Consider the following 26,353-nt stretch of genomic DNA (forward strand, 5'->3'; position numbering starts at 1 on the left):
GGCAAGCGCGCGGGGAGGGCAGGACCTGCGGCCTCAGCACTGCGGCGCTCTGGCGCCTAGCCAGCCACCAATAGCTATGCCAAGCCCTTGCAGCAAGCACCCATCAACTGTAAGGGCCGGGCTGTAGGTGACAGGGTGTGATGTCCACGCACCGCCAGAAAACCTTCTGAGAGCCCTGACCTTGAATTCTCTTCCGCACAACGTTTCTGGAACCTCCGTTTTAATAACACCTAAGGAATTCCTCTGTTGATTCTGGTAAGCCAGGAAAGAATGTTGGTTAGATGTGGCTGCTGACCCCCAAACCCTGGGGGTCCACTGATAGGCTCTAGCAAGCAGACCATGCCTTCCGGCTTTGGCAGCTCCAACTGTGTCCTTGGTAATAGGGGACTTGAATTCTGCTCCTGCAGGCAGTCAGAATCTAGAACACCCAGCAAACCACACACACTTCTAATTCATTCATTAGCATCTAAATATTCAAATAAAAATAAGGCTCAGGATGTGCCTGCAGCTACACACTAGGGAAGGTTCCTGAACTCACAGTCCGGATAGTCTAGTCAGGACGGGAGCTTAAACACTGAGCGAACTCATCACAGTGGTCACAGAAGTACGGAGGCCTGGAGGGAGCAATGCAGGGGACCCCAAACTCAATACAGAAGGTGGGAAGCAATCAGTCTCTGGCCTCTATGTGCACAATTGCACACATGAATACACACATACAAACACACGTGCACACAATCATACAAAAATGAAAAGAAACCAGGGCCTGGAAAGATGGTTAATAGCACCAACTGCTTCCCCAAAGGACCTGGGTTTACATCCTGCACCTGCCTGCAGTTCCAGCTCCAGCCTTCTGAGGCACAGGCACACGTGCAGTGTACATACATGTGGGCAAAACACCTATACGCGCAAAAATTTTAAAAGGAAAATAAAGAAACCTAAAAGATCATACCAAATACACTTGTTAAAACTGCATGTGCCCTTTAAGTATCACTACAACATCACCAGACGTCTATCAAGAATAGTTTGAACTAAACAGATAGCAAGCTCCCCTTCTGTTAGCTGCCCCGCCCTTCCACAAGAAGCCAGCCACCAGCCTTCACTCATCTCTGGCCTCACTATTAAAAAAACAAAAAACAAAAACTTCACCCAGACAAACGAGCCAGGCAACAAAGAACAGGAATGCTGTGGAAGAGTCTCTTGAATAGTTTCCAGGTGAGTGCGCGGAAACAGACCTGCTGTAGGAAGCGTACAGCGTGCCTGTGGATAATTTGGCAATATGAAATAAAAGCCTTAAAAGCACTCCACTCCCGTGATCCATTAGTTCCACAGTATTTATCTACAAAATGCACATCCGGGTGGACACAAAGATTCACCCAGGGCTCACTGGTGTCATCATTTGCATACAGGCACACACACGTAAGAGCCTAGCTAATACACTATGGTGCAGCCGTAGAGTAAAATATGTCCAAGTTTAAAAATGACACACTGATCCCAGCACTCGGGAGGCAGAGGCCAGCAGAGCTCTGTGAATTCCACCAGGCCAACCTGGTCTATGGAGTGAGACCTTGTCTTCAAAAAATAAAAGATATACCTATAATACTTACTGTAGAATAAACGGGAGACTCCAAGTCAAATGGTCCTGACTCTGTGTGCACGTGTGGACTGGGCAAGTGGAAAGCACTTTCTTTCCATGAGCTGCCTGGTGTTCCTTTTGGTTTTTTTTTTCCTCAATAGCTGACTTGACCCATGCCCTGCAGCAAACATGCTCTGCTATAGCTCAGGAGCCTCACAAGTAAATCTATTAGCCCATATTAGAGCTATAAAACCCTAATATTAAAACAGAATGGAGCAAACCTTCCAGACAAACAGGATACAGCTCAAGTCTTCCCCCCCCCCCCCCACACACACACACTCACCACTGGGGATTGGATCTTGTCTTAAAGGGGAATTGTCCTGCCCTGCCTTCTGGTAGAGATGTGTCAGTTACTCTTCTAGCTCACAAGTCTTCAAACTTCAGTACGCACACATCACTGTCCACAGTGTCTTGGGTATATCTAATTTCATGATTTTTTTTTAAACCTTGCCCCCTAACTCTAGAACCTATCAGTGTGCAGTTCAGTAAAGCAGACACCATGTTATCTGCCAGTGTGGAACAACATCAGAACAGTGGCAGGGTTTTAGCTCTTTCCTTGAGATTTCTGGTTTGGCTAACCTGTCTGACAATAAATATATATTATTTTGATGATCAGATCATAGAATGCTGCTAAAAGTAATTTAGGAAACCTTTAAAAATCCAGGTGAGGGTGGTACATGCCCATAATCACAATGCTTGAGGGGCTGAGGCAGAAGGATTGCTATGAATTCTAGATCAGCCTGGGCTACAGAGTGAGACCCAATATGTGTGGCTAACCACTGAGAAATCTCTCCAGCCCCTGCACTGAGTCCTAAGAGGCCAACTCTGACTGTGCCCTTCACAGCCCTCCTTTTGGTGAGCATTGACACTGTGCCAGCTGGTGCCAACACCCAAGGACAGCCACTCCATTGTCGCTAGGATACCACGCAGAAAAAAACTGACAGGAAAATTATTTTTACATTTACCTCCTGGGCTGTGCTTCTAATCTGACAATGCCCAGAAACCTAGTAAAGATTCCAAAATGAGACAGGCATGACCAGGGGCTAAGGGGTCTGCCCCCTGCTCCCAAACCTTATCATTATATGTTAATTATTATATTATTCAAGTGCTAGGTTAGATATTCTGGGTTCTTAGTGAGCTCTGAGAACATAAAACCAACGCCCTTGATCCAAAGGAAAAGAACAAAAATCTTACTTTTCTAAGGCCTTAGGGGGCCACCAAGCACACAGATAAACACTAGTTAGCAAGTCACACATTAAACTAGGTGCAGCTGGCAAGTGGGTGGGTGCTCTGTGCCTCTGCTTCCTCTTACTAGAGAGCCTGCTGGCAATCGGGGTTCCCTTTTAGCGGGAGATGAAAAAGCACCTGGGCAGAGTAGCTAGCACCCCAGCGTGAGGCTCTGCTAGTTAATGGACGTGTACAAGGGGACTTTCAGGTGAAGAAGGGAGCTGCTAGCTGTGGGTTTTCAGCAAAAGGTGTCCAGTGATGAGTATTATTCTTCAGAAAGGGGGAAGGGAGGGACGGGCACGAGCCCTGACACATGAAGAAGCTTGATGGCAGGAATGGGTCCTCGCCTGCCACCACGTGGGGCTTGGGATTCGAACCGGCAGTTGTCAGAGTTGGCAGCAGGCATCTTTGCTGGCTAAGCCCTCTTACAGGCCCTGCGTCCCACTGTGAGCGCTCAGAGAGGGATCAGCAGAGGTGGGAGGAGCTGTGCGAACACCTGAGGTACAGCATGACTCAAGGACAGAAGGCAGGTGGGCTCCAAGCTGCTGGTCCGGGCTCCTCAGATTACAATAGGTTAAAAACCACAAGGCAGGATCTGAAGACGGCCACTTTAATTCAATCATCCTTTCAAACCCCCAGTCACTGTGACACTCACATTCTGTGCACAAAATAAAACACATGGCAGAGTCAGGCGGAGATGCCATTACTTTACCTTTTAAATCCACCTGGAGCCTAATCAAGCTAATTTTACTGTTATTGTGCCTATTAAAACACGAAGCCTTTATTTAGAGGGAGAACAGAGGGGAGGAAAGCCATTAAGGCCGGGAACTCTGATTACTCCAGAGCTGTTTCTGGGAAGGAAGTTAACAAAAACAAACCTCAACATCAGGCGGGGTGGGCCAAAGCCAGAGATCCGGGCACTCTAAGAAGAGAGGCAGGACGATTAGGAGCTGCCCCAGGCCAGCCTGGGCTGCAATACAGAGAGACCCTGTATCAAAACACAAGCAACCCCGAATTTGGAAAGTAGCTTCCACTGGACCAGAAAGCTGAGTCCAGGACAGACACTGAACACAGTGGCCAAAGTGCATGAGATGTGGGGCCTGGGGTGAATCAGCTCCCTGCTCACTGGTCAGAGACCAAAGCAATCCAAATAAAGAGTTCTGATCAAAAAATAATAATTAACGGGCTGGAGAGATGTTTCAGTGCTTAAGAGCATTTACTGCTCTTGTAGGAGACTCAAGTTTGGCTCCCAGTACCCACGCTAGGCGGCTCAAAACTGCCTGTAACTCCAGCTCCAGGGGATCTGACTCCCTCTTCTGGACTCCACAGGTACCTGCACTCACATGGCATACTCACACTGCAGACAAGCATATACATAAACACTGTAAACTGAAGAAAAAAAGACATAAAACATCAAGTTAGCTACAGCACACACACTGCCACAGAGTTATCACCTTCCACTTTGACTGGAATAACTTTGGGTTCCAAGTGTTATGTCCAGGGACTTACCCCAGATCATCTAAAAGAAAAAGTCTAGAGAGAGTGCGGAAGCCAGTGCTTGTTCTGTGCCGTTTAGTTGTCTGTTTGTATATTTATGTGGTGGTGTGAGGCTCAGATCCAGGACCATTCAGTGCTGTTCCCAGCTGAAGTCTGAGTAAGCTAGCTCTCTGGAGATTTGGCTACTTGCAGCTTGGAGCCCAGCTATGAGACTGTTGACACTTTAAAAAGGTTAGTGTAGCACACGGACCACCGGAGCATACAGGTAGTCTCGGACCAGTTCATAATCAAAGCTACACAGAAACTAACAGGTACCTCTCACGAGCTCTCACCCCACACAAGACTACAGCATGATGGATGAAAACCCACAGGAATGGAAGTCTGTTCACTCTCAGATAGGGATGGTGTGGTCCTGACACCAGCAGAGTCTGAGCCAGGAAGGAACTCTCCCATCTCACCATACTGAGCATCTAGAACATCCACGGACTTGGACCTGAGTAAAGTCTAGGCTCTTTCTCGTCACGGCTGGGTGACCTGGTATGAGATGTTTTTCCTTCTCAGAGTCTCATTTCTTCATATCTAAAACAGGATTTAAACACACGCCCCCCACTGTGGGGTTATAAGGATTGGATAACAGATCTGAGGTCTGTGTGGGGGACACGGGAAACAAGAAGTGATGACGTCACTGGGGCTGGACAGTTGGCTCAGTTAAGAGCACTTGTTTCTGCAAGAGACCTGAGTTCAATTCCCAGTACCCACATAGAAGCTCACCACTTCCTCAGGCGCCAGGCATGCATGTGGCACACAGACATATACACAGGCAAAACACTCATACACATAAAATAATAAAACAAAATCTAGGTGAAAAAAGAAGTGGTAAGTGCTGACTAGGGCTTCTCCAAGGAAGGCACAGAAAGCACAGGGGATACAGTAATGACAGAACAGAGGAGTCCAGGTAAAGACTGAAGCAGGCCACGTAAGGCCAGGAGGGCGTCAGCAAAGGCCTAAGCCGAGGGTATCGCTGGCATGGAAATACCATGTGTGAGGGCACCTGGTAGCCAGGGGAAAGGCAGGAAGGCACAAGTGGAGCTGCCTATGGCCATGTAGTTCCTTGTGGGAATGGGCTGGAAGAGACAAGATCAAACTCGTTTCTTACAAAGGTTTCTGTAGCTTCTACACAGAGAATGGCCTGGAAATCAGTGGCAACAAGTAAAATCTGACTATTCAGTCATTGCTTAGCTGTGTGCTCTGGGCTGTGCTAAGAACTCCGTCCGTGTGAAAGACTAATCCTCCTGAAAGCTTTTTGGTATGAGCCCTATTGCTGCCCTGATTTCACAGACAGTGAAACCAAGGCATAATGAAATAAGGTAAGTAACCCATGCCTGCTGGTCCGTGCAGACAGCCTGAGTGCAGCGCCAGTGACAACACACAAATGGGGAAAAGGAGAAGAGGTCCCTGCATGGGGAGGGGGGTGGGGTGGGGACAGGGGGGGAGACAGGGTAGGAGCTGGCCCAACAGCCTGAAGCTAGAAACGACGCTTGTGGATGGGATTTACAAGGACAAAGCAAAAAAACCAAACCAAAACAAAACCAAAAAACTCCAGACTACTTCCACGTTCCTGGCCGAGAAACAGGGGCATGAGGCAAAGGGGAGTCCAAATCCATGTGCACTGGACGTGTCTAGCAGGAGCCACGGAGTCAGCGGGAAGATACGGTGAGGGGCTCTCTAGCTACGAACCTCTGGCTGACTGTGACAAGCAAGGACTCCCTCTGAGGCTCACAGCAGCACAGCCTGGCCCACCCTTTGTGACCCAGCAGGGTCTACATACATCTCGGCTGGCTCCGCTTTCTGGGCAGCAGCACGCTTGCTTCCTGATGACCCCCAGAAGGCCACCTAGTGCACTCTGGCCCCGGGGCACAAGGTTAGCACCCAGCATCCCTTCCCTTCCCTTCCACACTTCTGGTTTTGGTCCCTTATCGCTGCAGCCCACCACAATGAGGCCCCGGAGCCACGTGCAAGGTCTACGTGTTGTGGCTATAAAAAATGTCCTAAAATAAGCTCCCCACGATGGCATCTTCCAAAGGTCCCCGCTGCCACCAGGTCACAGCATGTGGCCTGATAAAACAATTTCCTCTTGACACCTCCTGGGCTCTCAGGAAGAGAGAGTGTGCTGGAGGTTGGGAAAGGGTTCTGGGGAGCGCATTTTCTGAGAAGAGCTGGATTGTTGGTGACCAGGCGGCCGTGTGTCCACAGCCCCCAGAACCGTGTGCGCCTCAGCCAGAGGCACTGCTCCCACCCTCGGGCCCCGGGGCTTTAGCTCCTAGCTGGATGCACAGTCTCGTGTTAACTTTTTTTTTTTTTTAAGTCATCTTGTCCCTTCCCACAGGCTGCTTAGAATCCACTGTGGACCAGGATGAAGAAATAAATTTCTGAAGAGAGAGCTCAGCTACTACAGTCCCGATGTCGGGCTGTCAGAGCCATCTCGTCAATAAAGGTTGTTCGTGCAGAGAGTAATTAAAGATTAGGAGGAGGAAATATCCTAATTAAGACATAAAACACACTTATAGTTTGATCTCTTTATGTTTAAAAAGAAAACACAGGTCTAGACAGGGTGTGAAGGCAGACATCTTTAATCCCAGCACTTGGGAGACAGAGGCAGTCAGATCTGTGTGAGCTGGCGGCCAGCCTGGTCTACACAGGTGTGAGCTGGAGGCCAGCCTGATCTACACAGTGATAAAGGACCTCAAACAAACAAGCAAATCCAGTTTCTATTTAGCACACTGTTCCTGTTTCTTCCCTTTCCTAATTACCTCCACAGTAATCTGGAGGAAGAGAGTAAACGCCCATCTCCCACATGCGCATGGTGACTCTGTGGTCGCCGGCACTCAGACAAGATCACCACCAATCCCACACCAGCTGGTTCATCCTCCAGTGAGACCCGTCAAAGCCACGCAGAGGAGCAAGCGCAGACTGGACCTGAATCTCTCGCAGATGAATCTGGGCCCTGCCCATGCTCTTCCTGAGCCTGCCGCCCTTCCCAAGAGTCTTTCAGAGTGCAGACACGCGTGGTGAGTGTGAAGCAAACAGCAGCCTGGCAGCACAACTTTGCAGACATTAAAATTATGACATTTTCTCAATACTGTCTGGAGCCAAAACCCTTCCTGAGCCTAGCAGGCCTAAGATAGAACCAAACGCCTCCTCATACATACAAACACCACCAGGGCCCGTCCTCGGGGACCTGTCTTCTCTAACAAACCTGAAGGCAGCAATTATTCCAAATCCCATGTGCAGGCCACATGTGTTTGTGATGAGGCTCCTTCTCCAGGGAGCAAAGGAAAAGGACAGCTTTTGCCTGGCATTTGTAAATCACCAGAAGTTGCTGGAACCAGTGTCTTGGCAGGCCTTGAGCACACAGTGACGACTGATGCTTGTGTTTGTCCTGAGTACTGGCAACCTTGTAGCAGCATCAACTCATGTTTGATGCAATCTGAAATATATTTTATTGCCTAGAATTTTTGAAGACTGACAATCAACACACTACACACTAGGGGGCAGCACTGAGCCACAAGACGCGCTCATTTGCCAACCTTGTTGAATAAAGCTTAATTAAATAATGAACCCCATTCTCAAAATTAGGTCTCTATTAAAATAATGACAACAGAGGCAAAGTAATTAAAAACACATGCCTGACCAATCCAACCCGCAAGCACCATCCGGTGCAGATCCTGGCATGTTGTCACTTCCCACAATTACTGCATAAATCCAATTATTCCTTCAGATGCCCAAACTGTCTCTCCTTCCCCTTACTCCCCAGTGGCTTTTATGAAAATAATATCCATCTTCAATGTGCCTGCACTTCAGGAGACCGTGTGACAAGCTCAATAAACACATTCACCATGTGCAGAGGCCAGGGAGAATGCATCCTGAGGACTCTGCCAGCCCAGGTGCGGGCTTTCTTCTCCCCAGACTTGAGGGGCTGGAAGTCAGCAGCTGTCAGAAGCAGCCATGAATTTGCCAGACACCCCCTCACACCACCACCACCACCCCAGTGCGCTGCTGTGACCGCCAAGGGATAAGCAGTGACCCAGGCTCGGGCTCAGGAGCAGGCAGAGAGAATCCGGCTATGTCCGGACAAACTTCAGAGCAACTCCAATCAGTGATGTGACCTTCAGCAAGCTGGTTCCCTCCTCTGCCTCAGTCTCCCTACCTGTGGCAACTAGGGACAATGTGAACAGCATGCCCATCCCAGGACCGGGGCCACATGCAGGCGCCCCACCTCGCCTTGAAGCAATTGTTGCTATCACCACTCCATGAAGGGCCTGGGGTAACGAGCTGGGCAAGCAGGACAAGAGTCAGTCACCAAGGGTGTACGGTCACATGGGGTCAGGACACATAAAGCAAAGACAACAAAGGGCAGGCTCTGCCCTCGGAGGGCCCAGGGATGAAGGAACTGCCCTGCAAGGGGTAACTGACTGTGGTGAGCACCAAAGGCGGCTGCACTACGCTGGCATCAGATCTGCTGCGACCCAGATAAGGCCGGAGAAGTGGATTGGAAACCGGGAGAGAGAACACAGACAGGCACCAGTGTGCCAAGCCAAACAGGGGCTGGGCAGGAAGAACCCAGGGCAGGGCCACCAGGAAAACGTCCGTGTCAGACGGCCTCTTTCATAACTCCCCAGCGCTTGGAGCTTGCTTGCCTCTTGCGGGGAGCAGGTGGCTGAGCAGCCGCCCTGCTGGCCTATGTTCGTGGTGAGGCTCACCACCCTGTGTCTTTGGCTCCAGTAGAGTGCCTGGCACTCAGAAGAAGTGTGGGGATGGGACGGGGGCTTTGGACAGAAGAATCTCCTCTCTCCTGCCCCCTGCTGGCTGTCAGGATCTTTGTGTCTGTGGGCGCTCTTTCAAAAGTAAATAAACAGCCTGACATAATCAGTGTTTAAAATTAAGATCAGTGCCATCTTTAAGATAGCTTGGGCCAGGGATACAGCTCAATGGCAGAGTGCTTACCCAGGATACCCAGGTCCTAGGTTTGATACCTAGCTCCAAAGGGAAGGAGGGGCGAGGAGAGGAGGAAGAAAAAGAGCAAAGGAATCCAGTACTCTTCGCTTCCTATAGGCAAGTCCAAGGTGGTCCACTTGACTGAGGCAGAATTAAAGGCCTCTGTGGCTTCTCAAAGCTTTAGACACAGTTCCTCATGTTGTGGGGACCCTCATCCACAAAATCATTTCAGTCGTGCCCTCTGTTGTGAACCGTAGTGTAAATGTGTGCTATAGAGGATACGTGACATGTAACCCCTGAGAAAGGGTCCCTGAGAAGGGGTCTCGGGCCAAAGGCTGGGAATCGTTGCTAAGGGGCATCTGCAGGTTTGCTCACTGCTGTGCTGAGGGCAGCTCGCACAGAGGACACTCACCTAGTGAACCCTGTGTTCACAGAGGCTCTCTGCACTCTCACAGGTATCTGCTCGCGGCTAGGGGTGTGGCTAAGCTGCCTGCTTGAGACCCTAGGTTCAAGATCTAACACCACACAAAGCAGACTTGGTGGCCCAGGCCTCTAATCTCTGCATTTAGGAGGTTGAGGCAGATGGAGTTCAAGGTCATCCTTGGCTATAGAGAGAGGTGGAGGAAAGTCTGCGCTACATGAGATCCTGTCTCAAAAACAAAACCAAGCCTTTAGTCCCAGCATTTGAACCTGGCAGGCAGAGAGCTCTGTGAGTGCAAGGCCAGCCTGGTCTATGTGGTGAGTTCCAGGAGAGCTATGTAGAGACCCTGTCTCAAACAAAACAAAACCAAAGAACAACAAATCACGTGTGCACTCCATTAACCTTCCCTTAGTGCAGAGAAAAGAAAAGTGTGGCCCAGAGCGTTAAGTGGCTTTCCTGAAGTCATGTGGCTGAATAATCCAGGGTTGAGACTCTACCTCACTGCATAGAAAACTAATCTCGGGAGGGAGCCAGAGGCTGCAGGGCTCTTGTGAGGACAGAGGGGCAGCTGAGGCAGCCCTGATGTCCTAGCTTCCACTGCCAACAACGTCTGCAGCCCTGGATCTCTTTTATTTCTCCTACTGTCCCAACCTGCCTCGAGCACACAAAAGGTGGCCACCTTGGAGGAGAAAGCCCAGAGTGCTGGGCACCTGACAAGAAGACAGGATGGTGGCACGTACCGCAAAGCTGGCACCTAAGCACTGACTGGGCTCTTCTCATCCTGCTGGGGGCGCTTTCAGGTGGCACTTCCACTGTAATCTGCAAACAGGGAGAGAGAGAGCAACAGAATGCCAGAGAGACAGCTAAAGATACCAAGGAAGAGCCAGGCATGGTGGTGCACGCCTTTAATCCCAGCACTCGGGAGGCAGAGGCAGGCGGATCACTGTGAGTTCGAGGCCAGCCTGGTCTACAAAGTGAGTTCAGGACAGTCAAGGCTACACAGAGAAACTCTGTGTCAAGGCACAGTTTTAAAATGGGGCCTGGAGAGAGGTCTCTGCAGAAGAGAGCAATGGCAGGAAGGCCCCGGGTTCCCAGCACGCACAAGGCACAGTCTCAAGGTATCACACCCTCTTCTGACCTTCGAGGGCAACAGGCGCTCGCAGGGCACATCCATGTTCATGCAGGCAAAACACTCGTACGTAAAACAAAAACGAACTCTAAAAGGCTCTACCGCACCGCAATAAAGCTTCCACTTAAGCAAGGCAATTTCTCCACTCAGACAATTTTCTTCCCATCCCTCCCAGAGACGTTGAAGGCTCTTAAAGTCCTATAAAATAAGAGAAACTGCTAAATACCCTTAAAGCGGACTTCATAAAATTCCGACCTCGAAGAAAGTGCCAGTAATAATAAGCACTACCGATGTTCAAGGTCAAGTTAAACAGCTCAGGAGCACTGCTCTGATGCAGCCTCAAATCCAAAGCCTGCCCTCCAAAGCAGGCCTAGAGGCCAAGAGCCGGGACAAAAACATCACTCTGCAGCACCAGGGGAACACAAACAACAGTTGTCAGTTGTAGTGAGCACCTTTAATCCCAGCACTCAGGAGGCAGAGGCAGGAGGATTTCTGTGAGTTCAAGGTTTGTCTGGTCTACATAGTGAGTTCCAGGACAAACAGGGCTACACAGAGAGACTGTCTCTAAACAAAAAAAATTTGCTTTTTAGTTTTATTAGTGTACACGTATGCCTGAGTATGGATGGGCATGTGAGGGCAGTTACCCACAGAAGCCAGAAGATGTGTGGGCCCCGGAACTGGAATTATACACAGCTGACGCCCGTTCTGGGTGCTGGGAACCCAACTTGGATCCTCTGCAAGAGTGATAGGCACTCCTGACAGCTGGGCCGGCTCTCCAGCCCTACTGCTGACCTTTCAATATGGTTCTCCAAACTGACTTAAGAAACCAACGTGGGGGTGTGAGAAGACAGAATGTCACAAATCTGTAAGGAGTCACATTTTCTTTCTTTTTTAAAATTTAATTTATTCAGATTACATTTCAATTGTTATCCCCTTACTTGTATCCTCCCATTCCTCCCTCCCTCCCACTTTCACCTTATTCCCCTCCCCTAGGTCTGTGACAGAAGGGGACCTCCTCCCCCACTATATGGTCATAGGTCATCAAGTCTCGTCCTGGTAGCCTGCTTATCCTTTCTCTGAGTGCCACCAGGCCTCCTCACCAAGGGGAAGTGGTCAAATAGGAGCCACATTTTCAACATAAAATCAATTTTAATGTATTTTACTTGATCCAACATAGTAAAAAATTATAATTTCCAACACATGATCAGCACACAACCTTGACAGCTTATTGATTTGTCTGTTTATAGTACCAAGTCTCTGGAGTCTAGGATGGTAGCTCACATTCACAGCACACCTCAATCCAGACCAGCTGCACTAGTGTCATACCACTCTGCGGCCATGGTGACGCGGGACGCACAGATCTGAAGCTTTCAAGTCTGAGTGTTCGATGCACACAGCTCCTCCCTCCACTGGACACGGAAAATGTACTTCACAGTAATAGGCTGCCTGCTTTTCTAAGACTTATTTTATTATTTATTAATGTGTGTGTGTACACATGTGCAGAGGTGTGTCCATGTGTGTGTACACATGTGCAGAGGTGAGTCCATGTGTGTGTACACATGTGCAGAGGTACCCAGAGGCCAGAAATGGGCATGAAACCCCTGAAAGCTGGGGTTACAGGCAGTTGTGACCCAATGAGGGTGCTGGGAACCAAACCCCCTGTCCTTTTTTTCTTTTTAAAGACTTTATTTATTTATTTATTTACTTATTATCTATGTATACAGTGCTCTGCCTGCACCTGCACACCACAAAAGGGCACCAGATCTCATGATAGATGGCTGTGAGCCACCATGTGGTTGCTGGGAATTGAACTCAGGACCTCTGGAAGAGCAGCCAGTGCTCTTAACCTCTGAGCCATCTCTCCAGCCCCCTTTAAATATTTTTTAGTGTGTATGTGTGTGTGTGTGTGTGTGTGTGTGTGAATGTATATATGATGTATGTATTTGTGTGTCTGTATATATGTATATGCATATGTATAGATATGTATGTGTATATATACATATATGTGTACACACACACACACACACACACATTGTTTCAAAGGCTAACAACAAAAAAGATTAAATAAGTTAGATTTAGAAAGACAGATGTGCCGGGCATGGTGGCGCACACCTTTAATCCCAGCACCCGGGAGGCAGAGGCAAGCGGATAGCTGTGAGTTCAAGGCCAGCCTGGTCTACAAAGTGAGTTCAGGACAGCCAAGGCTACACAGAGAAACCCTGTCTAAAAAAAAAAAAAAAAAAAAGACAGATGTTTTCTCTAATTTGTGGACTCTAGATTTTTATAAACAAAAAATCCTTTATATATGTGACATAAATAAAAGCAAAACTGTTTGTAACCTGTGGGTTCCAGACCTTTGGCAAACTTCTATCTCCAAGAATATTTACATTACAATTCATAATAGTAGCAAACTACAGTTATGAAGTAGCAATAAAAATAATTTTATGGTTGGGGGGATCACCACAAAATGAGGAATTACACTAAAGGACTGCAGCATTAGGCAGGCTGACAACCACTGATCTAGAAGAAGAGGGGATGAGCCTAGTACTTGATGAATTGGTATGAAAACGCCTTGATGAAACCCATCACTACATACAATGGATATGTGCCAATGAAAGATCATAAAAAAAGAAACGCCACTTAAGATGCAGTGTGTCTTATCTCCCAGAAGTCCTCACACCCAAGACTAAACCGAAATAACCCTCTGCTCATGCTCAGGCGCGATACAACAGACAGGAAGGTAAAACTCTGAACGCATGCTGAGCCAACAGTTGGAGACATTTTACTGCGCAGAAGTAATCTCCTCCTAGGATTCTGGGGAAAACATCCCCTTCTTTGATAATAACTGCCGCAGTCAGTAGCCAGTGTCAGCAGCACTGACTATTGCACAAATATTCGTAGACGCTGCATCTCAGCTGTCACCCTTTAAGGCAGCTGTTTGCAAAGGACCCTAGCTGGGTGTCGTAGTGAATGACTTTAATCCCAGCACTGAGGAGGCAGAGGCAGACAAATCTGTGAGTTCCAGGCCAGCCTGGGCTATATAATGAGTGTCTGGCCAGCCTGGACTACACAGTGGGACCCTGGCCCCAAATTCCCAAAATGAGGACTATGGGGCTCAAAACAGTTAATGCCTTTGATCAATCCATCAAGCTTAACACGAAATAAGTCTCTATAATGCAAAACCACCATCACTCCCCTAATCCCGAGAATCACTAGCTTTCTTTCTGGCATCCACAGCTGATCCTCCTGTCTCTACACCGGTCTCCGGTACCAGCCCACATAACTGACTATTGTCCACTTTCCTCAACTCAGCCGGGTGCAGTGGCGCACACCTGTAATCCCAGCACCCCGGGAGGCAAAGGCGGTGGATTGCTGTGAGTTTGAGGCAAGCCTGGTCTACAAAGTGAGTCCAGGACAGCCAAGGCTACACAGAGAAACCCTGTCTCAAGTAAATAAATAAATAAAACCAAAGGAAAAAGAATGGCTACTCTCCCTGTCACATGCCCCCCACATCTGAGAACTTGGGAAGAAGGAAGAGATGAGGTGCATGGCAGGTGCGTGGCCTTTGAGGGACTTTGTCAGTTGATTCTGACACTGCCTCAGTAACTGAGGCGCTAATCCAGGGATGCCTGCTGGGAGGAGGAGGCTAGGCAGGCAGGCGGACATTTTCAGCTTTGCAGTGGAAGCTCTGGCCATTTCTGAGTGGAGTGCAGACTAAAAACGCTCACTGTGGTGTCTGGAACTTTCTGGACATGAAGGACTGCAAGGGGACAAGGGACGGGGTGTTGGGGGACAGGAGGAGGGGTAGCTGAAACACACATTTGGGTGGAAGAGACTTGCCTTCACGTGCCGCACCAGCTGAGCAGGATCAGGAGTCCTGTAAATCCTGGTTCCTTGTCAATCTGGCCTGGGGGATGCTACTGCTTTGCCCATGTGTCCAAGCTCCTTGTGATGCTGGCTTTGTTTTGGGTGGAAACAACTTGCCTCTTGGGACTCCAGCTCCATCACAGCAGAGACTACCAACCTTCCTCCCCCTTAGTGCGGAAGTCCCTCCCTTCTCAACATGTCCTCAGGAGGGCAGCAGTGTCCTACTGTGGTAGCCACGGCTCTTACCGAGAGGTCAGGCAGCTTTCCGAGGCCTGGATAGACCACAGCAGCCTGGGGAGCTGTGCTGACAGCAGCCATGCATGTGGTGCCAGTGCAAGCCTCCTGGGATGCCTTCCACGGCCTTCTTCCAGACAGTCCAGTCCCAAAGGCCCCATGCGGGGTCCCTCTTTCCTTACGTTACAATACAGGTCTTAAAGCGAAGGGTGAAAGAAAGTCCCCTGGACTTGGGCTACACTTGCAGTCTGGGACGTGCAGGGTGTGAATTGCTTGTGTTGCCTGTTCTGACATGCTGAAGGACTTACACGCCAAGGGCCTCTACAGAGGCTACTGGAATCTGCCCACAAAGCCTTCCTTGCCGCTACTTGGAATAGTGAGTGAGTGTGAAGGGTCCAGGCTTTGACGTGAGGTTTCCGCAGAAAATGGCGCTAGGGCGCTCACCACTGACACTCCCACGTTCTCACGGTCTGAATGCACCTGCTGTTAGCCATGGGCTGCCGTATACTCAGCCACAGAGGACACAGGCTCAGGTGCACTTCCTCAGCTGCTGCTCTGCTTCCTAAGGATGAAAGCCCCACCCCAACTGAGGGGACTGCATGCATCAACTCTGTGTGAAAAGTAAGAGAAGCAGTAAGTTCGCCACTATCCGTGGGAGCTGGAGAAACAGTGTCAGGGCCTGGGGAGCGGAGCCTCGGGACCTACACCATGGGAGGAGAGCACTGACTCCTGAAAGCTGTCCTCTGACCTCTACACAGAAACTAGGGTACACGTGTATCCCTCCACAAAACACACCATAGGTAGATGATAGATAAACAGGCAGATAGATCGATAGACAGATAGACAGATGATAGACAGATGATAGATAGATAGATAGATAGATAGATAGATAGATAGATAGATAGACGATAGATAGACAGAAGATGATAGATAGACAGACAGACAGACAGACATCTGACCATGGCACTTTGGGAGTTGAGAAGATAGCTCAGTTAATAAAAATAGTTGCCTTGCAAGAAGGAGGCCCTGAGTGTGACACTGGCACTCATGTAGAAAGCGGGGCACCTGCATCTATAACCCAGCGCTGCGCAGGTGGAGACAGGACCCCGGAGCCTGCCGGCAGGTGGAGACAGGACCCCGGAGCCTGCCTGCAGGTGGAGACAGGACCCCGGAGCCTGCCTGCAGGTGGAGACACGACCCCGGAGCCTGCCGGCAGGTGGACACAGGACCCCGGAGCCTGCCGGCAGGTGGAGACAGGACCCCGGAGCCTGCCGGCAGGTGGAGACACGACCCCGGAGCCTGCCGGCAGGTGGACACAGGACCCCGGAGCCTGCCGGCAGGTGGAGACAGGACCCTGGAGCCTGCCGGCAGGCCAGCCTAGATGAACTGGTGAGCTCCACATTCAATAAGAGACTGTTTCAAAAAGACAAGATGCAGGGGCTGAGAGCTGCTCGTAGTTCAGAGCATTTGTTGCTCTAGTAGAGGATCCAGGTTCATCTCCCAGCACCTGGAACCCCAGATGCGGAGGACAGAGAGCGCCCTCTTCTGTGCTATGAAGGCACTAGGTTCCTGTGTGCTGCACAGACACACATGCAGGCAAACCACCCATACACATAATATAACAAAGTAAATAAATCGTTAAACCAGGAGGGGGCTGTGGAGGCGGCTCAGTAGTTAAGAGCACTGGCTGTTCTTCCAGAGGTCCAAGGTTCAAATCCCAGCAACCACATGGCAGCTCATGTAACTCCAGTCCCAGAGCTTCTGATACTCTCACACAAACATACATGCAGGTAAAACACCAATGAACACAACATTAAATAAATTAAAAAAAAAAAAAAAAGAACAGGATTGAGTGCAAAGTAGAGAAGAGGACACCCAGTGTCAACTTCTGGCTCTCTGTGTACACGTGCACCTGCATGCACACACCCACAAACACAAAGACAAAGAGAGAAAGCAGAGGTGGGGTGGGAAAGAAGGGAAATATTTGCTGGTGTAGAATAGTCCCAGTCTCCAAGCATGGCCACAGCGCCCCTCACAATCGGTGCTCAAGTGCCACTGGCCTTGCCATCAGTCTCTCAAGCACCTTTGTGCAAGCCTATCCTCACCTCACACGCCCGCCCTTAGACCCACATGCCCACCCTCACCTCACACACCCGCCCTTAGACCCACATGCCTACCCTCACCCTGGACTGCCACCTCCAGGCCACTGCACCAGTGACAATGTCCTTCTCTAAGCCTCGTCACCCTCTACTCTAGCATCCTTGTTCAACTCCCTGGTCCTTAAGCCACAGATCAAACCCCTCTTCCCTGGGGATAAAGTGACGTCACCGGGATGAAGAACGTGTTCTGCTCTTCCAGATGTTTGGTTCCCAGCACCCACAGCTCACAACTACCCATAGTTCCAACTCCAGGGGATCCAACGTCTTCTAATCTCCATGGGCACTGGGCGCGCACACACACACACACACACACACACACGGGCAAACACACACACACATAAACAAACCTAAAAAAAACCTCTCTTCCCTGCCATAGCCCACGTCACTTCTTCCCAGCTCCTTACCCGCTGCCTCTCCGTTCTCACAACACTTGGGGAACCCTTCTTGGCACTCGGCACACACTGAGAAATCGCCCCTTCCACGCATGCCTCCCACACACAACTGTCAGCTCCCAGAGAGCTGGAAAGCATTCTGTTTCTACCCCAGTATCCCCTCACTATTTTAAATAACATCCCCCGAGTGCTTGCTATTTGCCAGGTGCAGTGCTGGGAATTCTGTGCCACTGTCTAACTCTCCCGTCTCACAGGGGTTATGATGGATTTCACAAGCCAAGTCTAGAAGCAGCAAGTCAGCTCAGCTAGAGTAGGGCCTGAGGACAGCAACCCAGGCAGCCTCGGTGGTGGGGTCAGCCTCCCCACCAGCATGGGGGAGGTGGCTGTCCAGGCAACCTCTGAGTGAACAGGGACAGCCTCCACCAGTCTCTTCAATCTGAGTTTGATTCCCAGAAGCCAGCAGTGGTGGCGCATGCCTTTGATCCCGGCAGAGGCAGGTGGATCTCTGAGTTTAAGGCCAGACCGGTCTACAGAGCAAGTTCCAGGACAGCCAGGGCTGCACAGAGAGACCCTGTCTTGTGTGTGGGGAAATTGGAATTAGAGAAGCAACTCCACAAAGCTGTCTTCTGACCTCTATTGCACTATGCTTGCATATACAGATTATGCACACACACAATAATACAATCTTAAAAACTGAAAGCAATAAAACCTAGCCCTGGGATCATACACACACACACACACCTGATATGATGCTGTCATCTTATGTTCCGTGTACTTTTTCTTTATTAGAACTCACACTGACAAAGCTTACACCAAGTGCCTTGGGCTGATTAAATGTTTTATGTGTGGGTAATCAGTACTGCACTTAGGGCTCACACAACTCTTTACTAACGGGATTAAACTTGCCTGGTTGGCTATAAAGGAACATGTTGTGTTTCTATTTTCCTGTTCCAGGATACAAAAGTTCTGATCATTCTGTAGAAAAATACAAAGCAAACCAGAGTCTGTGCCCTTCCCTTTCCAGCTCCAGGAGGCGAAGCTAAGGACAGTAGTGAGTCTATAAAACAGGACGATGCTCCTGATTACAAAACTGACGCAATGAAAGAATCTTGGACAAGGTTTAGAAACTGACCCCTCAGACGCAGAAGCATGCGGGAGTCAGGCATCAAGTTAGCTGGGCTGGGCCAGCGGAACATCAGCACACAACACAGAGAACACCACAGGCTAAGAGGGGCTTGGGGAGCACCTGGTCCTACATGGTTTATTAAACAACAAGAAGTTATTAAATAAGAACACAACCCTGACACTATGAGAAGGATAAAGCGTTAGCAGCGAGCGCTGGGCTCAGCAGGAGGCGCTTATCTAGACCTGTCAGCCCAGCTCTGAGGAGACAGGAGCAGGAGGAGCAGGAGCTCACGGGCATCTCTGGCTACTGGGAGTGTCTGAGGCTAGCCTGGCCTATAACAGCCCTGTCTGGAAAGAAAACAAAACAAAAAGAACGAATGAAATTCTAAGATTATTTGAGGGCTGGAAAGATGGCTCAGTAGTTAAGAACACCGTCTGCTCTTCCAGAGGTCCGGAGTTCTATTCCCAGCAACCACATGGTGGCTCACAACCATCTATAATGAGATCTGGTGCCCTCTTCTGGTGTGCAGGCGAACATGCAGGCAGAACATTGCATAATAAATAAATAAATAAATAAATAAATCTTTAAAAAAAAGATTATTTGAAAAGAAATAGACTAGATACTATTTGGAAAGGAATAAAACAAACAAAAGCAACTCGATATATTCACTACCATTGGCTCCTGCTTTGTTTCTATAGAAACAATTTCTACATGTCTACCTCCCTGACTTCATGAACAGATTTTTAAAAATTACTCAAGTATTTTTCACAACTGTTACATACACAAAAGACACTATGCTAGGCCCCCTACAAAAAGGAAAGTCTGAGCTCGCAGGGCCCCATGAGGTGTAGGCTTTTAAAGGAGAGAGAGGATGGAAAGAGGGAGGAAGGGAGGAATACCCTTCTGTTTCTCCTCCTGTGGCAGCTTCCCATGCTTCCGTGGGGCCCACTCAATTGCTGGCGGCCTCCTGTTGCCATGGGACACCCTCTTCCCTCCGCGGGGACACCTGCTGCCTTATGGCTGTTTACAGTTTCCTCACTTAGGGGCATCTTGAGGAACCATGGCTTTACTTATTTCTTGTTATCCCTCAGCATATACCACAGGCCTGCCATAGTTTGGCTGGAGCTGGAACTGAATAAGCCTGGTTTTTTCCCCCCAGCATATCAGAAGAAACAACAGTTCACTTGAGCTCAGAATCAATGAAGCTTAAAGAAATTCCTTAGCCTGATAAGAGTTAGGGGTTTGGTGTTTTAAGCTCCAGATCATGTCCAACATGAGCGAGGGTACTGAGATGACAGTAAAGATAACTTCAGAAAGTTCAGGAACGGGGTAAAGGGAGAAAGGGCTAATGAATGTTCCTGGCTATGTAAAATGAAGGTCGCCTCAGTGAGTTCACAGAGAGATGGCTGGCACTGTGGGGGTTTGACTGAAACTCCCCGTTGTCTTAGGTGGTGGTGCTGTCTGGGAAGTCACTGGGAACAGGTTTTGAGGGTTAGAAGCCTCACCTGCTTCCAGCTTGCTCTGTTTTCTACTCGTGGTTCACGCTGTGAGCTCTCGGCTTCCTGCTCCTGTGGCCATGCCTGTCGCTGCCATGGTTTCCAGCCATGATGCACTCTTAGCCATGGAACACCGTTACGTCCATATAAGGTTACGGTCCTTTACTACAGCAACAGAGCCGGAACTGACCCAGATGCCAGCATCCCGATACATGGGGTCCTGAGAACTGCACAGCCACTCAAGGAGTACAGTGGGATTGTTGCTGTTAGAAGGAAGGCCTAATAAGTGTTTATTATTAGGCTATAATTATTACAGGGGTAATATCTAACCCGCTGTTAATCAATAAAGACAGAGACACCTGTTGTATTTTTTTAGCCTAGCCGGCACCTGGGGCAGGGCACACATTATCTCCTAAGCCTCGGTACCACGGCGTCAGTTCCAATTTCTATATGGGCTACCTCCCTTCCACAGTTCCGTAGATACTCGCTGGTGTTCTCCACCTCCTCCGTCGATGCTGATGCGGCATGTGCTCCTTTCCCTCGCCGACCCACTTGCCTCACGGTCCCTCGACTTCAGCCTGCAAACCCCAAATTCTACCTCCCTTTCCTCTGCCAAATCCCAAGCTTCAACATTTTTTGTTATTCAATCACTTTAAATTAGGTGAAGCAAGGTTTACACAGGGACAGGTTACATGAGAGTGTGCCTGTCTTGGAAGCAACCAGATCCTGGGGGCCAGTAATTACCATTAGAATACATAGCACTAACCCCCAACATGGGGTCTTTAGGAAAAGGTTTCACTTGAAGAAATATGGTTGCTGTTTATCCCTCCCTCCCTCCTTCCCATCTGTCTCTGTCTGCCTGTCTGTCTCTGTCTCTGTCTCTGTCTCTGTCTCTGTCTCTCTCTCTCTCTCACACACACACACACACACACACACACACACACACACACACACACACACACACCCTGAATGCTTACCCTGCAACAGGCACCATGCTGGGCTTGGAGGGAAGAGGTATCAGTGACAACCAACACGCAGTTCTGTGGGGGGTTATAAACCCCTACACCCCCCACCCCCCCACCCCACCCCCCACCCCCGGCAGCAAGCTGGCACCCACTGACAGTGTGGACTCTAGAGGAAATGAATGAATGGTCAAGTTACACAACATCAGCCCCAGGACTCAGGAGTCTCCCACCAGCCACCTCAGTGGCGCCCTCTGCTGACACACACAGGACAAAGCTACAGTGAGGTTGAGAGAGAGCTGTTTTAATTACACACAAGCTAGGTCTGTGGCACGGGAAAGAGAAAGACTGCCACTCTTGCCTTTTGTGGGAGACCTATAGCCTTCTCCTGGCTGTGGCCTTAACCCCCATCTGTCTGAGCAGGACATCACAGACAGCCAGATGCTAGCCTTGACTTTATGCAGAGCTAGGCAGCAGTACACCACCCAGTCTCTGCAATATACAGAGAGTGACACCTGCCCAGGCAAAAGCTATGCTGACTTAAAGAACACAGAGCCAACAGGCCATCCAGACACTCCCAAAAGCCGGAAGTGGGGTGTAAGTGCCACCTTTGTGTCAAGTGGGCATTATCATCTTCCTGGTCTGCGTTAGTCATCCTTGCTAAGGAAGTGCTTTGGCAAAGGCGGTAAGACTTTGCACACTGCAGTAAGGTGCCAAAGGATAAAGATGGGGGGGGGGGCAGTAGAGCAAGGGAGGGGTGAGGGGGCACCAACCAATAATGACAGAGAGAGAGGGAGAGAGAGAGAGTGAGCACGCACACAAGTGTGCAAGAAGAGCCTGTGACCACCATTTTCAAACTAACTGCATAGGAGATACATAAGCTGAGATGCAAGAATGTATTTCAGCACAAATGTGTTAACTTACACCCTCTCTCTCTCCCTCCCTCCCTCCCTCCTCTCTCTCTCTCTCTCTCTCTCTCTCTCTCTCTCTCTCTCTCTCTCTCTCTCTCTCTCTCACTGGGGCTGGAGAAATGGCTCATCCACTAAAAGCACTGGTTACCCTTTCAAGAGGACCCAGCTTTTACCCCAGCACCACATGGCGGCTCACAGCCATCCGCAGCTTCAGCTGCAGGGATTCCAATGCCCCCTCCTGGCCTTCAAGGGCTCCAAGCATTAAGTGGAACAAAGACATACAGTCAGGCAAAACACACACAAATAAATGAAAATAAAATGAGAGACTATTATATTACATGAATTTCGTCTCAATAAATTTTTTTTAAAATTGTGGTCGGGGGAGGCAAAGAACCACAGGGTCTCCCCATGTCCTGGGACTCAATAGGTAGACTAGGCAGGCCTTGAACTTAACAAAGATCAACCTGCCTCTCCTGGGATTAATGGTCCATGCCACCATCATGCCTGATGACTTTCAAAATATTTTTATTATGTGGATGCTGGGGAGGAGTCGATGCTCAGTGTGGGTCACACAAAGGCCAGAAGAAGGCATCAGGCCGCCTAATGCTGGAATTCCAGGCAGTCGTGCGCTGTCCCACGGAGGTGCAGGGAACTAAACCCAGGTCCTCTGCAAGAGCACTATGCACTCTTTTTTTGTTTTCATTTTTTGGTTTTTTGAGACAGGGTTTCTCTGTGTAGCCTCGGCTGTTCTGTACTTGCTTTGCAGACAAAATTGGTATTGAACTAACAGAGATCCGCCTGCCTCTGCCTCCCGAGTGCTGGGATCACAGGCGTGCGCCACCATGCCAGGCTTGCGGTATGCACTCTTAATCAATAAGCCATCTCTCCAACACCTCAATACACTTATTCATTTATTTGAGTGTTTTGTTTTGGAGACATCTTGCTATGCATGTAACTCCAAATGTCCTGGAAATTCCTATGGAGACCAAGCTGGCCTTAAGTTTACAGAGATCCATCTGCCTCTGCCTCCTGAGTGCTAGGATTAAAGATGTGCACTATTCTGGCTTATTTATTTTGTATGTATGTGTGTACATGTATGTGCATGCTACAGTGCACAAGGCCAGAGGACAACTTATAGACGTTTGTTTTCTCCTTACATCATGTAGGTCCCAAAGACTGAACTCAGGTCAGGCTTGGTGGTAAGCACATTTACCTGAGGAGACATCTCACAGGCCCTCAGTTTATCCACACCATCACCACCATCATCATCATCATCACCACCACCACCACCATCATCATCACCACTGCCATCATCATCACCACCATCATCATCATCATCACCATCATCATCATCATCACCACCAACCACCATCACCATGACCATGATCATCATCATCATCACCATCACCATGATCATCACCACCACCACCACCATCATCATCACCACCACCATCATCATCACCACCACCATCATCATCATCGCCACCATCATCATCATCATCACCACCACCATCATCACCATCATCACCACCATCATCATCATCACCACCACCATCATCATCACCACCACCACCATCATCATCACCACCACCACCATCATCGTCACCATCATCTAGGTGTTCTGCCTGCGTGTATGTCTGTGCAGCATATGCAGGCCAGAAGATGGTACAGAATCTCCTAGAGCTGGAGTTACAGACCACTATGATCTGCCATAGACATGTTCAGAATTGAACATGGATCCTTTGGAAGAGCAGCCAGTGCTCTTAACTGCTGAGCCATCCATCTCTCTAGCCTCAATAAATTATGCTTTAAAGTTCATGTCTCAGAAGAAAACTTCATGTCTTGACACATTTATCAGACATTTTGTAACTGAAGAAGGGGAAGGGTGTCTGCACAGGCGGCACGGTAGGAAGGAGGGCGACTGAGCTCACCCGAGCGTGTGCGCAGAGCAGAGGGCCTGTCCCAGGGGCCATCGCAACGTGACTGCTCATGTCTGTGCTCCCCCTCCCTGCTTTCAACACCCACATATATGTTATTCCTCTTCTGTTGGCTTTGCCAACATAGGGTTTGGCTGTGTAGCCCAGGCTAGCCTCAAACGTTCTATCCTCCAGCCTCAGGCTCCTAGGTGCTAAAATTATAAACGTACACCAACATGCCTTACCCAAATGTGCATTGTTTCTATAATAAGAACTCTTCATAAACATAAGATTTTATATGGAAAGTATAAAGACCTTAATCCTACTTTAAATGCCTAGAAAAAATTAGAAGGAAATGATCAAAATGTTTGTTCTCGTTGTCTTGGGTGGCTGGATGATGGAGAGCTTCCTGCCCTCTCTGAACTTGCTAGAACTCTGCAGGTGTAATCTTGAAAAGAAAACAGTGTGGTAGCACAGCTGGGTGAAAGGGTCCCAGGTCTGCCCAGGCAGCAAGCTCTCCCGTTTACTGTTAATGACAGGCCAGAAGCCCCGCCCCCCCAGCCCTTGGCCACACCCCCTTTCATACTGGCAGTCTGACTTCCTCAACACCACTCTGATTACTTTCCACTCTCCACACACTGGGAGCTGATGAAATTATTAATAAACATGACTAGAGGAAAAGAATCCAAATCCCATCGTGTTTGTGCCAGATCATCTCAGGAATTTGCAGAAAACATGTTTGTAAATGTTTAATGAAATCCCACGGCCAAGCAGTGTGCCTACATGCCCACGTTTGCCTTATTCTGGGCCCAGCATTGTCCCTGGGTGATATCTGACAGAGACGTCGGCCCAGGAGAAAACCAAGTTTGAAAGCCTGGGCCTAGGAAGGCCATAATTAGTAACATCAGGTCTGAACGCCCTGGGCAGTAACAGACCAAGGTAAGGAACCTGAACTGACTCTGAGAAACCACAGAAGCACTGAGACCATCTTGATTAGAAAGGCTCCTGGAACAAAAGGCCTACTCAACTGAAATCTAATCTGTGTTAATTAACGCCCCCAGAATGAAAAACTTCTTTATCAGCCTGTGGTTCCTGGCTCAAGCTCTCCCACAAACCTGGCCCCTGCAGGAGAGGGCCTGCGGTGGGAGGTGGGGATGCCCAGGTGCTATGGGGTGGAGCGGACACTCTGGCCAGCTGCTGCAGGTGGGGTCTAGGAGCTCCATCTGCTCTCCCAGGACCCTCTGAGACCAGGCCCCGCCACTGTCCCCCAAAGGCAGAAACCACGTCAGCCCCTCGCCCTCCGCCAGCTCCCCTCGCTCCCCTCGCTCCCCTCGCCCTCCGCCCCCTCCCCTCGCTCCCCTCGCCCTCCGCCAGCTCCCCTCGCTCCCCTCGCCCTCCGCCAGCTCCCCTCGCTCCCCTCGCTCCCCTCGCCCTCCGTCCCCTCCCCTCGCTCCCCTCGCCCTCCGCCAGCTCCCCTCGCTCCCCTCGCCCTCCGCCAGCTCCCCTCGCTCCCCTCGCTCCCCTCGCCCTCCGCCAGCTCCCCTCGCTCCCCTCGCTCCCCTCGCTCCCCTCGCCCTCCGCCAGCTCCCCTCGCTCCCCTCGCCCTCCGCCAGCTCCCCTCGCTCCCCTCGCCCTCCGCCAGCTCCCCTCGCTCCCCTCGCTCCCCTCGCCCTCCGCCCCCTCCCCTCGCTCCCCACCACCTTGAGCCACCTCCTTCCAGTTCTCACTCAGTCTGAAACTTACTCCCTCCTCTTTTTGGTATTTTTTGTTTTTTGACACAGGGTTTCTCTGTGTAGCCTTGGCTGTCCTGGACTTGCTTTGTAGACCAGGCTGGCCCCGAACTCAGTGATCCGCCTGCCTCTGCCTCCCAAGTGCTGGGACTAAAGGCGTGCAGCACCACGTCCCTCTGGCTAACTTACTCTCTTCTAACCAGACCCAGCCCTTGCTCCTGTAGCCAGCTCGCACGCAGCCTCAAGTCCCAGCAACCCTGAGGAGGGAAGCCCACTGCTGCCTTCACGCATCAGGCGCCAATGCAAGAAGCTCAGACACCCAGGAAACAGGAAGGCACCAAGGCACCAAGGTATTAGACCACAAATGCTGCAGCCCGTACTACCTGAGACCCAAGTGCCGAGCACCATGGGCGTGAAGGACCAGCCAGGACCTCCAGGTGAGGGAGGAGCTGGAGTGGGAAAGGGAAAGAAATGAGTGCTACAAGCAGTCAGAAGATGAGGGAAGAATTTCCCGTGGGATTCTGGGAAAGCTCTTCAGTCACGTGATGCTAACTCATGTGAGGAGTGGAGCCTAGTGTCACCAGCAGAAGTGAGAGCAGGGTGAAGTGAGCCCAGAGCTCAAGGGGACGCTCCACCCGCAGGAGGCTGCTCAGCCACA

General features: G+C 50.0%; 1 protein-coding gene across 6 annotated transcripts in view; it reads right to left on the reverse strand.

Annotated features, from left to right (window-relative positions):
* PLEKHA7 (pleckstrin homology domain containing A7) overlaps positions 1-26,353 on the reverse strand; it is a 203,595-nt gene that overhangs the window by 124,145 nt on the left and 53,097 nt on the right. The window lies entirely within an intron of this gene.

The sequence above is a fragment of the Acomys minous genome, assembly GCF_964271855.1.
Source record: "Acomys minous genome assembly, chromosome: 2".
Classification (NCBI taxonomy): Eukaryota; Metazoa; Chordata; class Mammalia; order Rodentia; family Muridae; genus Acomys; species Acomys minous.